The sequence below is a fragment of the Callospermophilus lateralis genome, unplaced genomic scaffold (genome assembly GCF_048772815.1).
Source record: "Callospermophilus lateralis isolate mCalLat2 unplaced genomic scaffold, mCalLat2.hap1 Scaffold_183, whole genome shotgun sequence".
Taxonomy (NCBI): Eukaryota; Metazoa; Chordata; class Mammalia; order Rodentia; family Sciuridae; genus Callospermophilus; species Callospermophilus lateralis.
In genome coordinates, this window is record NW_027512861.1 from 2,225,084 (window position 1) to 2,241,882 (window position 16,799).

Below are 16,799 nucleotides of genomic sequence, written 5' to 3' on the forward strand. Positions count from 1 at the left end.
TGAACAATTAAAAACAAAACAAAAACCAATACTTGTCACCTTGGGATAATGTGTTCAAGGACAGACACTGCAGTGCTAGAGAATCCGCAGGGATTCCAGAGGGCAGGTCAAGATCCTGCATGCCTCAAATGACAGAGGACTTTGGATAGTTGGATAAGAGGGGTTGGAATCTCCTCCCCTAGCAAGGGTGCCTCCAGTCTGTCCCAGTGGAGATGGATTCCTCTGTCCTTTTCCCTCTGGCCCTGTGCTCACCTCCGTTTTACTCCCTCTGCTTCTCCATTTTCTCCAGTCTTATTAGAATCTGCTGGACTCTGGTCTCTGGGGTTAATATTGGATTTGTCTATGAGAATCAGGGCTTCTTTGATGTAGTTGTGCACCCCAGATACAGGAGTACAGATGACATGGCTGCCAAACCCGTGGGTAATCAGGCTAAAATAAGACAAGCAGTTCTGTTTGTAGGTTTCTAAGACCAGGGAGTGCCTTTTGTTGCCATTGTGTGTTTGGTCTTGATTGAGAAGGTCCGTGAATTCTTTACAAACTTGCTGAGCCTCCCACAGTGTTATTCTTTCTTGTTGCCATCTTGGTTTACTCTCCTAGGTAAGGCCTGGTTAAATATTAGGCCACTGGCTTACTAGAAAAATCCACTTCACAGCCCTATGCAAAGCCCCAAGCCAAGTGAACAGCTTTTCCTTCCACCAAGAATGTCAGGAGGATCACAAGAGCAGCTTTCTGTCTCCCAGCTGGAAGTTTCAGGCCAGTCTTGTCCAAGTTTTCCCACAACTATCAGCCAGTTTTGGGCTTTGTTTTTTGAAAACACCTCCCAGCAGAGAGGCCTTTAAGCATTCAGAAAATGACAATCACCTCTGCACTTCAGCCACAGTCACTTACATTTGGATGTGGAGCTGAAGAGAGACAATCTTCCCAGAACCAAGCAGAAGACTTCATAGGATTCATCAGGGCTATCACCAGCTCCTTCTGACAGGGGAGACTCAGGGGGTTTTAAGCCATGGAAAATGGGACCTTTGCAGATTACCGTCTGATCATGCCCAGGCAGGTTTGGGTTGACATTCTTCACCTCTTCTATCTGGTGAGCCATGTTGTGGAGCCTCAGGTTCTTTGCCAGGCCTGTAGCATTCAGGGTGTGCATGTGGGGCAACAGCAGATCTGAGCGGCTGTAGGCATCCCCGAGGACGCCCACAGCACTTCCTCTATCCCAGAGAGTTGAGGAAGCAGGCCGGCCAGGCGCCCTAGTTGTAAAGGCAGGGCGGCCCCCTCCTGACTCTGGCGGCCAGGCCAGGACCATTGCTGACTGTTGGCGGCCACAGGCTGGTGCAGGGGGCTAATGGCTGCAGCATAGGCTTTACTCAAATGTGAGTAGGGATCCACGGACTGAGTGTAAGCCAACTGCTGCTAGGGCGGTGGAAAGTAGGGTGGCTGCTGGTATTCAGGACTCCAGTGTGGGACCACAGCCTGATGGAGCTGTAAAGATGTTGTCCTGCAGTTAGGTGGGAGATGCGCTGGTGGGGGTGGGGCTGAGTCCTCAAAACCCTGCTGGAAGGTCTGGGCACTAGGTTTCCAGGGCATTCAGAAGCACCAAGTCAGGACATCTGATCCCAAGCCAGATAAGTCCAAGCCTGTGCTCCAGAGGTAGGTCAGCTTGCAGCAAACACTGTGCCAAACGTGCTTGCTCATCAGCCACAAATGTTGGAGTCATAATTTAATTTCAAATAATAACTATATTCTATTTTTTTATTTTTATTTTTTTTAAAGATGAAGGGTATCAGGCAGTGCATTCTTTTAATATTTATTTATTTATTTTATTTTTTGGTGGACACAACATCTTTGTTTGTATGTGGTGCTGAGGATCGAACCCGGCCGCATGCATGCCGGGCGAGCGGGCTAATGCTTGAGCCACATCCCCAGCCCAATGACTATATTTTAACACTGATTTGTAAAACTCATGAAAAGTTAAAGGTTGCCTCTTGCTAGCTGCTGAAAACTGGTACTAGCACATGACTCAATGGGGACATATTGTAAGGATTTTCTGAATGTATCCCAGGACGAATACATAATATATTTCATGCAAATTTAAACAGGAAAATTTAAGTTATGTTTTAAATACACATGGAATCTGATATTCATGTAGAGGCATGGATTCAAAATAGGTCTAAGTCTTGAGGTAATATTAGGTTTAGTATTGTACAATAAGGTTGTTTGGGTTTTGCCAAGAGATCGTGCAACATCAACTCTATATATACTGTGAAATTCAATTGAGTTAATAGAATAAACTTAGAGTTAACATGAAATTTTGAGTTGGGTGAGGAGTCATTCTAGAGGAAAAATATCAGTATTGGGAAACATGAATATACATAAGAATGTATCAGTGAAAAAATTAGACCAAAACATAACATCATGTATGATCTGAATCACAGAAGGACATTAGGTGGGGAATTTGGATACATAGTATGTGTGTGTGAGAGTGTGTGTGTATATATATATATAAATTCTGTGATGCAATGATGTATCCTATAAGTCAATAAATGATGACACAGTAAGTGTACCATTAATAATGTAATGTCTTAGTCAACATCCACTTAAATGTGCACAGTATGTAGGTTTATTGGGGAGAACAAAGAGTTTAGGCTTAATAATGAATTATCATTCACAGTAGGTTTTGAGTGATGTAGTGAATGATAATGTCAGCCCCCATGAGAATCCATAAGCAGGTACATTGGAAAATATGTATGAAATTTGATAAAAATACATAAGTTCTGAGATATAGAAATGTATCTCATATGTTATATGATTATTAGTATTTTTAAATGGAGAATGGCAGAATATAGAAGATGAAGAAGACACAAAATCTACAGTCACCATTGGCATTGAATATTCAATGTTTTACTCAAGAAACACATAGGAGTTCATAGGTATACTGAAATGTCCTACAAATTCAATTTTGGTATTAACATAAGTTGAGGATTCATATTGAATTATCTGTCAGTCATATTACTGTTATGAAATGAATATGAATATCAGATAACATGCATTTTTTTTCACTACACCTCTTAAAAACTTTGATAACTATGGTGTTTTGATAGGGAAATATATATGTTTACTAATTTTTTTCCAGTTGATTCATGAATATAACTCAGGACTTATACATAATATATTTCTTACAAATTTAAAAAATGAATTATGTTTTAAGTGTACATGTAATCTCATATTAATATACAGGCATGGATTGGAAATAGCTCCAATTCTGGTGGTAATGTTAGGTTTAGTATTGCATAATGAGTTTGTTTGGGTTTTTATTAAGTGATCCTATAGGTTTCTCAAAAATTATGTATGATTAATAGATTGTTCACACCCAAATGAGTAGTAAAACAAATATATGCATTGGAAAACATTAATTTTAAGGCACTGGGTTTGATCCTCAGCATCACATAGAAAAAATAAATAAAATAAAATTATCTACAACTATATATATATTAATGTAGCAATAATTTCTTGGGCATATCTAAGCACTTCACCAGAATTAAAGGGAACTTTCATTCTAGTTCAGGCACTTGATGTAGTTTCCAAGGAAGAACTAGAGTAGGTATATTCTTAGGTAGTAAAGTGCACTAAAACATTAATTCAGTGGGGTAGCTTTTAGTGATAAGGTTAAAATATCCTTTTTTATACTAACAAAGCAAAGATACTTCTGAAAATAAACAGCCATATCCCCCCTTTTTGGAGTTCAGTTGCCTAGTTGCATTTTATTATTGAAAGCTCAGTCCTGATCCCTGATTCCAATCCAATGATGAGAACATGGTTTTGAGAAAAAGGAAAAATAAGTTTTTGCTTTTCTAGCAAAGGAAAAATATAGTGGACTCCTGTTCCAGAGGCTGTGATTCTCCCCATTAGCGCCACCAACATGTGCTTAAAGGAGTCACTCAAAGACTAAATTCCAAGTGTTCCCTATTCAGAGTTGTAATTCACTTCTTAATTTGGGTAATAATCAATTGTGAATTTTCAGACTGTGCCTGCCCTAGTGACTCCATAGTGTGTAGAAAAGCAGTGCTCAGGCTGTACCTGCCCTGGGTGCCTCCATGGTGTACACAACAGCAGTTCTCAGGCTGTGCATGCCCTGGGTGACTCCATGGTGTACAAAATATTAGTTCTCAGGCTGTGCCTGCACTGAGTGACTCCATGATGTGTAAAAAAGTAGTTCTCAGGCTGTGCCTTTTCTCGTGACTCCATGGTGTGTAGAACAGTAGTCCTCAGGCTGCACCTGCCCTGAGTGACTCTATCGTGCACACAACAGCAGTTCTTAGGCTGTGCCTACCCTGAGTGACTCCATGGTGTACACAACAGTAGTTCTCATGCTGTGACTGCTCTGAGTTACTCCATGGAGTGTAGAACAGCAGCTGTCAGTCTGTGCCTGCCCTAATGACTCCATGGTGTATAGAACACCTGTCTCAGTCTGTGCCTAAACCTTTCTTACTCCATTCTGCAAAGCAGTAGTTTGCTGTGAGCTTCTCCATTTTGAGTTTATGTGCTGAGGTAGAGTGACCATACCTGTTTGTTCAAGTAAACAGCTGCTTTCTGCCTGATACCCCCACAAGGCATAAGTTACTAAGTTTCTTATACATGCCAGTGTTATGGTTAAAGCTTTGTCCCGGGTTTCATAAACTGACTTCTAGACCACTCACATATAATTGAATCAAACCTTTATTGAAGCACACCGGTGGTGACTGACCAGAACATAAAGATGTTCTACTGATCAGTTCTGAACAATTGCAAGGGCACTCCTTATAAGCCTGAAAACTGCAAAAGAGACATATGGGGGTCTAGTCAATGCAAACAAGCCAGGTTACAGAGTGGGAGAATGCAGTCAGGTAGAGGGAAGCCTAACCAATCACAGTTAACCCAATCACCCCAGTTACAGAAACAGGGCCCCATTACCCTAGTTACAGAAACAATACCCCCATTAGGTCCATGTTCTTAAATGTTTCTGTAGCAAAAGGAAAAGAACATCTTGCCCCAGTCATTACTCATGTACTTGGAATGTTTGTTTTACAGAATGGAGTCACATATACTATCATATTTACTATCACAATTAGACCCAGTTAAATATCTCTATGAGCCTCCATGCTTCACTTGCAAGACTATTTTCAAGGATGATACCATTATGCCTATAGTTGAGCAAACTTAAGACAATATATATCAAATATCCTTCAGGGAAATATGTTAGGATACCAAAGAGCTGAGAAGTTATTCCTGAGTGTGAGGAAGAACTGGAAGCTTCTTTATATGATTCTAGCATGTGATCTCTGTGATCATATGGAATCTCTGTGCACCTGTGTATTTGTCTCTGTTCTCTATCTCTACAACCTACACCTTCACTACCTTCACTGTTAGTTATCAGTATTCTCCCATATGTGACTTTATATACTTAGTTTTGAATCCTAGTTTTGCTGTTAACAAACTATTGCTTTGTCTAAAATTTCTTCTTGTAAGGTAGACATAAAAAAATAGTAAATTAATTAAATCAAGGACACTAAAGTACTTATTAATTAGTTGGGCACCATGTAAAATAAGGTGATATTACTTGTGTTTGTTAAATGTTTTTCTCTTCCATGTGTTTAAATTTTAAATTATACATAAAAACATTTTAGAAATGTGTCCTATAGACTAAAATAAATCTTAGGTGTTTTAACCACTAAACTACTTAACTCCATTAGCACACTATAGATGACAGCCCTGTTCATGAGTGACATTGAACTGGCAGAGGGCAGTTGGAAATATGGTACAAACTGAGTGTTAAATAAATATAAACTTGATACATAAAAGTAGGGAGGAAATGAAAGAGAGAGATTCAAGCCTCTGTGCTTAGATCCCTTACATCTCTTCTCCACCTCACACCTAACATTCTTGAATAAAAAGCAAAACTTAATACATTATAAAATCTGCAGTATGGGAACTGAGAGTACATGGATTTGGAAAATCTTTGGGGAAATGTGGAAATTTTCTAAAACTAGTATGGTATTATTTGCACAACTCTGAAAACTTACCAAAAATATTGAATTTTACACTTTACATTGAATTTTTATACCAGGTGAATTTTATGATATGTAAGTTATACTCCAATAAGGCTACTTTAAAAATTCAAATTACATTGTATTTTAAAAGCTTTGAGTGCCTTCAGTGATGCTTATAACTTAACAAAAAACACACACACACATATTATAATTATTAGATAAAGTTGAATGTACTGTTGCTAAAATAGGGGAATAAAACAAGTTATAGCAAACCCAACAATTAGAACTTAATTCAGAAGATTCAAGTGGCTGTGACACAAATGGATCTGATGCTAGGCAGTTTACATATTTTATTATATGTCCCTTTTACATTTCTCTCTCTCTCTCTCTCTCTCTCCAGGCAACTGAACCTAAGGTACTTGAACACTGAGCCACATTCACAGCACTTTTTGAAATATTTATTTATGGATAGGGTCTCATTAAGTTGCTGAGGGCCTCACTAATTTACTGAGGCTGGCTTTGAACTCAAGATCCTCCTGCCTCAGCCTCCAGAGACTCTAGGGTTACAGGTGTGCACCACCATGTCTGGCTACGTGTATCCTTAAATTTTTTTATTATGTCTTGGACTGATTTGCAAAATAATTTAAAAACATGGCGCAGTCAGGCTGCAGCAAAATAACCGGGGGTGACAAACAACTTGTGTACATTGATATAGCAGGAGTGCAGAGCCATTTATTGTAGGACAGGAGGGATATATATATATATATATATATATATATATATATATATATATATATATATATATATATATATATATATTTTTTTTATACCAGGTGAATTTTATGATATGTAAGTTATATATATATATTCCACACAGCTTATCTTAATTAACATAAACTAGATACAACAGTCAACCAATAAGAAATCTCCATACTTAATGGCTCACTGGCGTTACTTCACAAACCACTCCCTCTGCAAAATGCCAGGCACCATCCTGACTTGTTTACAGACCCTAACAAGAACAAGTTTATATTCCAATGTTTTGTTCTTTTTTAATATTTGTCTTTTAGTCGTAGTTGGACACAATCCTTTATTTTATTATTGAAGAATAATCATCTCTATTTTAAATGGAATGCTGTATTTATTCTTAAATGCAATCAATCATGTCATACACCAGAATGTTTTAAATCCAATTGGTGAATGAATCATTTTCCCTTCTTAATATGGAGATTATCATACCATCTTTCTATTTACCCTTATTCTGAGTAAAACATATTTAACCATGTTTCCAAATACAAGTACACACTAATTTATACAAAAATAGCATATGCATAAGAAGCTCCAAAAATAAAACCAGAATTTTCTATCTGAAGATTACTGTCACAGTTTCACAAAAATAACAGGGGTGAGTTTCAATTAAAGAACAAAACATTGGGCTGGGGTTGTGGTTCAGTGGTAGAGTACTCACCTTGTATGTGCAAGGCTCTTGGTTCCATCCTCAATACCCACAGGAGCAAGAGTATCTGGCCTTGGGGATGGCACCAGAGAATCCAGAGTCACCCAGGTTGAAGAGTAAAGAAATACCCTTGTGACACATCTGAGGGATACTCCTGTGCAGTGGGCAGGTGGCCTGTCCTCTGTCTTTCCCCAGCTCATAGGCATGGGCTGCCCTCTATGTGTCCCTCCCCACCACAGAAGTAGTGAAGTGCCCAAAGCCTTCACAGAGACCTCCAGCTCTCTCTTGGGACTGGGAAACAACATGCTGTAGCTGGGGTGTTTGCAGCCCTGGGGGGAACACCCTCCAGTCTCATTTTTGCAAATAGCATTTATACTAATGTGGGTAAAAAGAAAATGCAGAGAAGAAACTGTATGAGACACTTGAAGTCTCTGACTGAAGCTCAGGTTCTGCTGGTTTAGCACAAACCAATGACAGTCATCAAGGAGGACCATGATGCAGATGCCCTTGAGGCCTCTAGAAGTTCCTCTCATGGAAGCTTGGGATCCATCCAAACTAGTGCATTGCAGCCATGACACACTGAGATGTGCCCCATGCTGGGCTCTGTAAGCCAGTTGGCCTTAGGGTTGGGAATTTGGGCCCCCTGGTGACAGCAGTGGCAGGAAGTTGCAGGCTTATGTGAAATTGTCACATCATCCTCTTACTTCTTGGGATCGTTCTGTGCCTCTTTAAGAGCCCAGTAGCACAGGAGGGCATAACCCAGTGTGTGCATTGAACTTCTTAGTTTGGTAATTGCATGAACTTTTCAAAATCCTTCCTTTCTTCAAAAAATAAGCAGTAGTTATTTCTATTTTTGGAAAATTCCACGAAGCACAATATATTCTCACTGCATAAAATCCATGTACTCTGTGGCACTAAGTTTCAGTATTAGAACTATACTTTCAAATTACTGAATCCTCGATTCAGAGTAATTTCATAGGCTTTTGTTACAAATACTTCCAGCTTTAAATACTTTTAAGCAAATTGAGATGACAGATATAATTTTAAACCTTGCAACAAGAATGACCTCAGACTTTAAATTTTCTCTATCTCATTGTCCCCAAGAATGACAGAAGTCTGGGGGCCACTTGTTTTACTCATCTTTGTTTCTTCTGTGACCAAAAGACTTCAGATATCTCTGTTGATGTCAGAGATTCAAAAACTACACTACAAGGCTTTGAATAAATGATGCATACCTTAACTACACAGAAGAACTGCAGCCAAATACAGTGGTAAGAAAAACTGACTTGGATTGAGGTTAGGATCAAAACATCTGTCACAGGACAGAAAGTGGCTTTCATCTTGAAGGTGGAGAGCACCATTGGACAGCTAACTACAAGAATGTTACAGAGCTAATCCTATAACTTGGCTTACTTTAAAAAGTCTTTGCTTTTGATGGTCTCATATGCATGATCAATATTTCCTGAAGGCATTGACCACCTGGTGGAAGGGCTCCCCAGAGGCTTGGTGTGGCCTCACTACCTGAGAACATGAAGGTCATTGGCCCTCCATTCTCCAGGAAGCAGGCATTTTTAAAAGGTCATGTCTTTGCTATGGAATGTGTGGGAACCCTGAGTGAGATGCTCAAAGACTTCCAGTACATGCTCTTCCTGAAGTAGTTGGGAGTTTTGGAATGGACATTTCCCATTGGTGTCTCCTAGTGTTCATGTAGGTCAGCAAAGATGCAGCAGTAAATTGACATTGTCTCCTGCTTGGTCTCTCAAACATAAGACCTGTGCTCATACCTCGAATCCAGACCCAGCTCAGTCAGGGAGACATGGTCTTGCTGCTCCAGCCACCCTGGACAAGACTCACTTCTGAGATGGAGTTAAGTCAAATTCCATGATTTTCTCATTTATTGGAATAATGTCAGGCAGTTCTTATAGAAGCCATTGGTAGTCACTACAGACTATCACAGAAAGAATTTGAACCCGCTTCTCTCATTTCAGGATTTAAAAAGTGAAATGTTCATTTAAGAATGTGTTTTTCTTCTAATAACTTGTTTTAGTCCAAAAAATTCTTTTATCCTAAGGGCCATATGTAATCATGTATTTAAAGTAACTCAAAAGAAGTCAGTGAGATTACTAAGAGTATGCTGCTTATTGTCCCCAAGAATGCCAGGAATCCAGGGGCCCCTTGGTTTACTCAGCTTTGTTACTTCTGTGACCAAAAGACCCAACAAGAACAATTTTAGAAAGAAGAGTTTATTTGGGGGCTCATGGTGAGATTGCAGTCCATAGACAGCTGGCTCCATTACTCAGGGCCCCAAGTGAGAAAGAATATCATGGCCTGAGACTGTGGTAGAGGAAGGCAGCTCAGGACATGGCACCAAGAAACAAGAGAGAGAGAGAGACTCACTCACCAGATCAAAAATACATACCCCAAATACATGCATCATTGACCAACCTCCTCAAGCCATTATTCTACCTGCCTGCAGTTACCATCCCATTAAACACCATCAGGGAAAAATACACAGTTTGGGTTAAGTTCTCATAACCCAATTATTTCACCTCTATACCTTGCATGGTCTCACTCACCAGCTTTTGGGCACATCTCACAAGCAAACCACACTGCCACAAAAGGAACCCTAGAGGACTGCACTGCTGGGATATCACATAAGACTTCAGGAATAGTTAAAACCATGGCTGAGAAAATATTATCCAAGATAGAAAGGGAAGTCAGCAATCATGCCAGAACACAGTCTCTTAGCGTATTCACAGCACTACTGGGGAAGCCATGAGCAAGAATCTGAGAATCTATTTTAAGATAAAGTAGACACGTGCATGGTTTTATATATAAACTTGTTAAAGTATGAAGCTCACCATATTTTGAATTTTCAGTACAATCAGGGTTTTGGGGGAGTGATTTCTTCACAGAATTTTTATTTGCCAAAGTCAGAGTATTCTCAAGAATGTACCTGTGATAGCAAGTAGGATTTTATATATGTATATAAAAATATATAACGTGACCCAGGTGACAGAGACAGGCAGTCAGGAAGTTACATATTTGTTAACATTGAAAATTCATTGAGAAGTATTACAAGGAAAATGTGACTGGTTTTATAATACATATCCTTGACAAAGCAAAAGGCAAGTCCAAATATACACCATGCCTCCAATGAACTGCCGATACTTCTATTCTTTTAGGATTATTTTTATCCAATTTAGGATAAGTAGTCAGAGTCTAATAGGGTATGGATTAGTATCAGAGATTCAATATTTCAAACAGAAAAATGGAAAATGAGTCTAAAAAGTATGCCAACATGTGCTACACAATAATCTTCCCGCTCTCAATCAGAATTATTCCTTGACATGACTATCACCCCAAGTAAGAAACAATGAGAGGAGGAGAGGAAGAAAATCTGTGAATACATATCTGGAATGGAAAATTCTTAGGAGCTCACAACCTTGGGGGTGGCAGAGGAAATCCCAAATGTAGGGGACACGTTAAACATTCCACAAACATGGAGCTGTGCTGGCCTAATGACTTCTTGACAACCTGCCTCTGAGCTTTGGGCACTTGAAATATAGGTTGGTGTCAGGAGCGTTAGCTTAATTGTAGTGAGACCATCAAAGCTTGGTCTACGTCTTTGTGAACAGGAGCATATGGTTTTATATTTTCCAATACAAACATGAGGCAGGAGGGCTGAATCCTCCTTTTGTAAGTAACTGTGGCAACTGGGGTATGAATGTCTTCCTGTGTGGATTTTGAAGACATTGGGTCATCCCCCAGTTTTCATGGTGTTTCTTGCAGATTCCCTGGGAAATTATTGTTTCCTTGATAAAATAAAAGGAGGTCAACTGGGACACAGTGATGGGGGAGTTCTGTCATGTGGGGTGAGTCAGGGTCTGCAAGAGAAAACACTAACTGGGATGCTATCCCATATATCTTTCCACTTGAGCGTAGCAATCTGATTCTAAGCATCATCCCAAAACCTCTTCCTGCAACAAGATGCCTTTATATTTTAGGGTCTGCTTCCTGCATCATGTCAGTCACTTGACATTTAAAAGCAAATGGCTGAACCACAAGATTTTGGAACACACACGTGCACTCCACTGCCACAGGCCCAGTTCCCAGAGGGCTCCAAATCACTGGCATCTCTGTTCTTCACCATTGTCATGAACTCCAGTCAGTCAAAAAAGGCACTGTCTGCTTCAGTCATGATGAGCAACAAGAGATCTCTAGGTTCTCCAGTGATTTCTGGTCATGGGAATCTCAAATATTTCATGGTGTTGGCCTAGCCATATTTCAAAAATGAAGAAGATGGCACTGTGGGTTTTGATTCATTTAGGAGCCTTTAAGTAGTGTGGAATCTCCTTTCAAAATAAACTCAGGAGATCTCTCGAAGGCAAGGCCTCCAAAGAGTTGCCAAAGATCACAGGAATCCAGGTCCAATTGGGATCTAAAATGTGAGTTTCATGTTTGTTTTTGCTCTCAACTATACCTGAAAAGGTTTTTACAAGAAAATGATATACAATCCTGCCTGAGATTCCCAGGGCTGTGGACAAAGCCACCCGGGCCTAGATCTCAGTTTCCAAAGGTTCCTCTCATGCCTGGCCCCCTAATATCCCAACACAATTCATGGCAATAGTTCTCTGAGGTCAGTTCCACAACACAGTCTCCACTGGGCAATACACTGGAGTTCAAGTGAAAGTAGACCCATTCATCATTTCCAACAACCACACAAAGTCCACTATTCCAACAATAACACTCCCACATGGCCCTCATCTTCTTCCATATAGACACTCATCATAACATTCTGGCTGTGGGTTTCCATAGGGGGAGCACTCTAAGATGGTGTCCAAAGTAAGCTCTCATGCCCCTCATTTGCCTAAATCATGGTGGCCTGCACACACTTCCTGAGATACAGGATAGATAAAATAGGCCTATAGTTAATACTTCTCTGCTTCTCAAATTAGAGTCCTACTGCCTGCAAGGGGGAGATTCTTTATGTGTACTGGACTCATGAAAAAATCCAACCACCTGTGTGCTACTTACTTCAGGGTTTGCAACAACTCATTTGACACAGAGGATCCCTATTCTTACTTCATAGGGGTCAGGAGCCTGAGCAGAGGAAGGCAAGAGACTTCATCCAAAATTACTCTTCTTTTTATGCTTTTAGTTTTGGATGGACACATGGGATCTTTATTTAATTTCCTGGGGAGCTGAGAATCTAATCCACAGCCTCACCCAGGGCCAAGAGGCTAATTCAGGCACATCTTTTACAAAGCACTTTACCTAAAAGCCACAGATGAGGCCTCTTCATTTCCATTTGAAACTGTTTTCTTGAGGTTTCAAAAAGGGGTGGCCTAAGGCAAAGACCTTCCTGACATTCAGGGGAACAGACCATCAGTAAGAAAAAATCCTGTGGAAAGACTTTTCCACAAGATGAACACTATGGCACTGACAGCTCCTGATCATGCTACTTGGGTTGCTATCTATGCTAGCAGGGATTCTCCAGAGAGAACCTTACTGGTCGCACTAATTTTTGAGTTTTCTGAGATGCTTGGCATTCCCTTTAACAATCCAATCCATGGCCATATCACAGAGCTTGGAGGTGGTACACATCTTTAACGCAAAACCCTGAGCCCCTTCAGAGAGTGGCCAAATTCAGGAAGAATACAGGAACTTAGGAACATGGTAGGTGTTGCCCATCTGCAAAGCAAGCAGCAGTCCATTCATAAATTGGCCATGAGGAGTGCTAGAAAGCTTTCCACTAGACAGGACACATACACTGCTGCATTCTTCTCTCTACTGTCTTTAACCACAAATCCAGTGGGATCCACTGACATAGAAACACTCACCATTAGCAAAAGGACTCACTAGTAAACAATCCATTTCAAACCCAAGAAGGCCTTTTTCCTGCATGATATCAGAACATGAGACAAAACCACAAATTTAAACACACATCCACTAAGACACACAAACCCCCTCTGGAGTTGGTCTTCGTCTATCCACAGTGTCCTCTGACTGGTGGGTGAAACTATATTCCCCAGCAGTGGCCTGTCCTGTCTCAGCTCTGGTCTCCTTGGCCATCTGTGTGTAGTTGTCAGGAGCCAACAATGAGCCTGTAACTTCTTTCTCAGGAAAGGCCCCTCTTCAGACTTTTCCTGGCATTTGGCTATCCACACATCACTAGGTGCCCAGAAAGAATGACTCTGGCCTTGGTACATCCAAACAAGTGAGCCCATTGGGACTGGGACTGTCACTGGGTGCCTCACTACCTGGAACCCAAGTTCAGAGAATTCCATCACCAAGGATGTGAGGTGAGGTCACTTCCTTTAGGGAAGTGAATGAGGTCACTTCCTTGGCAACCACTTTGTCCTAACAGTTGTTTCCAAGTATTCCATGAGATGGAGGCTGCCCCATCTTGACGTTTTCACAAATTATAAACATATACATATCATAGAAGCCCGTGATCAGCTATCCACACAGGCCTGGGAGGGTCCTTCTTCTTTGCATTGAGAAGAGAGAGTCTGATTCAGCCACATCCCTTCATCCTGACAGGGTTGTTTTTCATGGAAGATGACTTTAGATCTCACAGGTCCAACCCAGCTGCCTACATTTTCTCCAGGAATTATTTCTGCATCTACCTTTGTTTTCTGAGCAGCTGTAGGATTCCCTACATCCCTGTATAGCAACATCAACTCTGGACCTGCTGTTATGTGAAAATAGATTGAAGGAACAGAGGATGGTTTCATAATATGTATATTATAATAATCGATCATACATATCATGATCGATTTGGGTTAGGAGTCATTCTGCTGGATGAATACTGGTATTGAGCAACTGGGATATTTATAAGAATGCAAGGTGAAATGTAAGTGTGAAAACAGAAAACTAGGTAAGATATGAAGCACACAAGGGCATTGGGCCCTTGATTTGGATACATAGTTTTGAAATAGGTTCTGCACAGATGAATCCTATAAATCAATATACAATGGCATAAGATCTTCTACCTGGTCTACTGAATATAAAAGAGAACTTCCAGTAAAATAGAGATAGTAGGTAAGATTGCAGTGTAGGTTTAGGAAGAAGAGTGAGTTTAGGATTGATACAAAAGGCCGTTTGTGACAGAATTTCTGTTAGAGTGTCAATGTGAATATCAGCACACATGAAGTGTCAGCCACAACAAGGAACATGGGAAAATAGATATCAATAGAAAAGTTAGAAGATCAGGCAAAGTACAAAATGATTGATCAGATGAGGGATATTTTCAACAGGGGGACAGTTGAATACATTACCTTAGGAAGAAACAAATGTATACTTGCCAATAGGATTGAAATATGAAAACAATAGGCAACGTAGACATGGATGATTTAAGTAATCCATGCTCTCATTAAAATTAGGCTTTGGAAGAATCATAAGTGTAAGTTTTGCATTTTCTGTCCAGAATATTACGTGATGAAAGGAATATATAGAGCAGGTGGCATGCATATTTCTTTCACCTTATCTTGGAGCTTGTTTGAAAACCCCATCAATTAGTGTTTGGGGATAAAAATAGGTGTATATAGAGATGATGCCTGAATAGACCATATGGTGAATAAAAAATGTAACACATTACTATTTTAAATAATGGATTGAATTGGTATTTTAATATATACACATTGAATCTGGTATTCACATAGATACATTCAATCCAAGTAGTTATACATCTAGTGGTAATATTAGGGTTACTATTTATAACAAATTGTGTTTGAGATTTCCTTAGAACATGATAATGGAAATCAAAAGTAATGTTTTATAAAAGAACTCTCATGAAAAAGCAAGTAAAGAAACATGGAGGAATACAAGTGTTCTAATGCAGGAAGTGATTGAAACTGAATCATATGCATATAAATTTGTGAATTTGTGGATGAAAACATACATGGTATGATGTATATATACTGAATAAATAGGAATATAACAATCATGAATGAAAATTAACTTGAAAATACACATCATGTTCCATATGAATATACTTGCATTGATATTAAACTGGGTTAGTTACTGTAGAAATCGTAGGGTTAGCACTAAATATTCACTGAGGTTAGTTTTGAGTATTCATATAGAATATGTATGTCAGGAAAATAAATATTTCTGAGAAATATCTTCTTAAAAGTTGATTATAAATCCACACAGATAAACGTGAAAGAGTCAAGGTAGTTTATATATGACACATATTTTTCATGTTTGCAAAACCGTGGAAAATACATATATTATATTTTCAATACATTAAAAAGTAGCAGTACATATTCCATTGGAAATTCATAAGGGGATATATATTATTCACATATCCCCAAAATATTCATTTTGTTCTACATGGTTTTATGTATAATCTTGTTGAAGCATGAAGCTCACCGTAGTTTGAAGTTTCAGTTCCCTCAGTGTTTGGGGGTGTGATCTCTTCACGGAATTTGTTTATGCCAAAGTCAGAGTACTCTCAAGAATGTACCTGTGATAGCAGATAAGACGATATATATGAATATAAAATATATATTATGTCCCAGGCAATAGAGACAAGGAGTCAGGAAGTTACACATTTGTTAACCTTGAAAATGCATAGAGAAGTATTACAAGGAAAACATGGCGGGTTTTATAAAACGTAACCTTGATAAGCAAAAGGCAATTCCCAGTATACACCAAGCCTCCTATGAACTGCCTGTACTTCTCTTCTTTTAGAATGATTTTTATCCATGTTAGGATAAGTAGTCAGAGTCTAGTAGGGTATGGGTTAATGTCAGAGATTCAATATTTCAAATGACAAAAAAGAAAATGAGTCTAATATATATGGGAACATATGCTACATAAAAATCTTCCTACTGTCATCCAGAACAATGCCTTGACATTACTATCATCCCAAATAAGATACTATTATAGGAGAAGTGGAAGGAAATTTGTGAATATATATCTAGAATGGAAAATTCTCAGGAGCTCACAACCTTGGGTGGTGGCAGAAGAGATACCAAAAGTAGGGGACAGGGTCAACATTCCACAAACATAGAGCTGTGCTGGCCTAATGGCTTCTTGAAAACCTGCCTCTGAGCTTTGTGCTCTTGAAATATAGGTTGGTGTCAGCAGCATTAGCTTCCTTTGTAGTGAGACCATCCATGCTGGGTCTGCATTTATGTGAACAGGAGGACGTAGTTTCATATTTCCAATACAAACATGAGGCAGCAGAGAAGATTCCTTTCTTAGTAGAAAACTGTGGTGACTCAGATCTGAATGTCTCCCTGTGTGGATTGTGAAGATATTGGGTCATCCTCCAGTTTTCATGGCATTTCTTGCAGCTTCCCTGGTAA

The 16,799-nt window shown here is 39.5% G+C and overlaps 1 pseudogene; it reads right to left on the bottom strand.

The window, feature by feature from the left end:
* Window positions 1-259: 259 nt before the first annotated feature.
* LOC143387559 (transcription factor AP-2 gamma pseudogene) lies at window positions 260-7,685 on the bottom strand (annotated as a pseudogene).
* Between the last annotated feature and the right edge of the window lie 9,114 nt (window positions 7,686-16,799).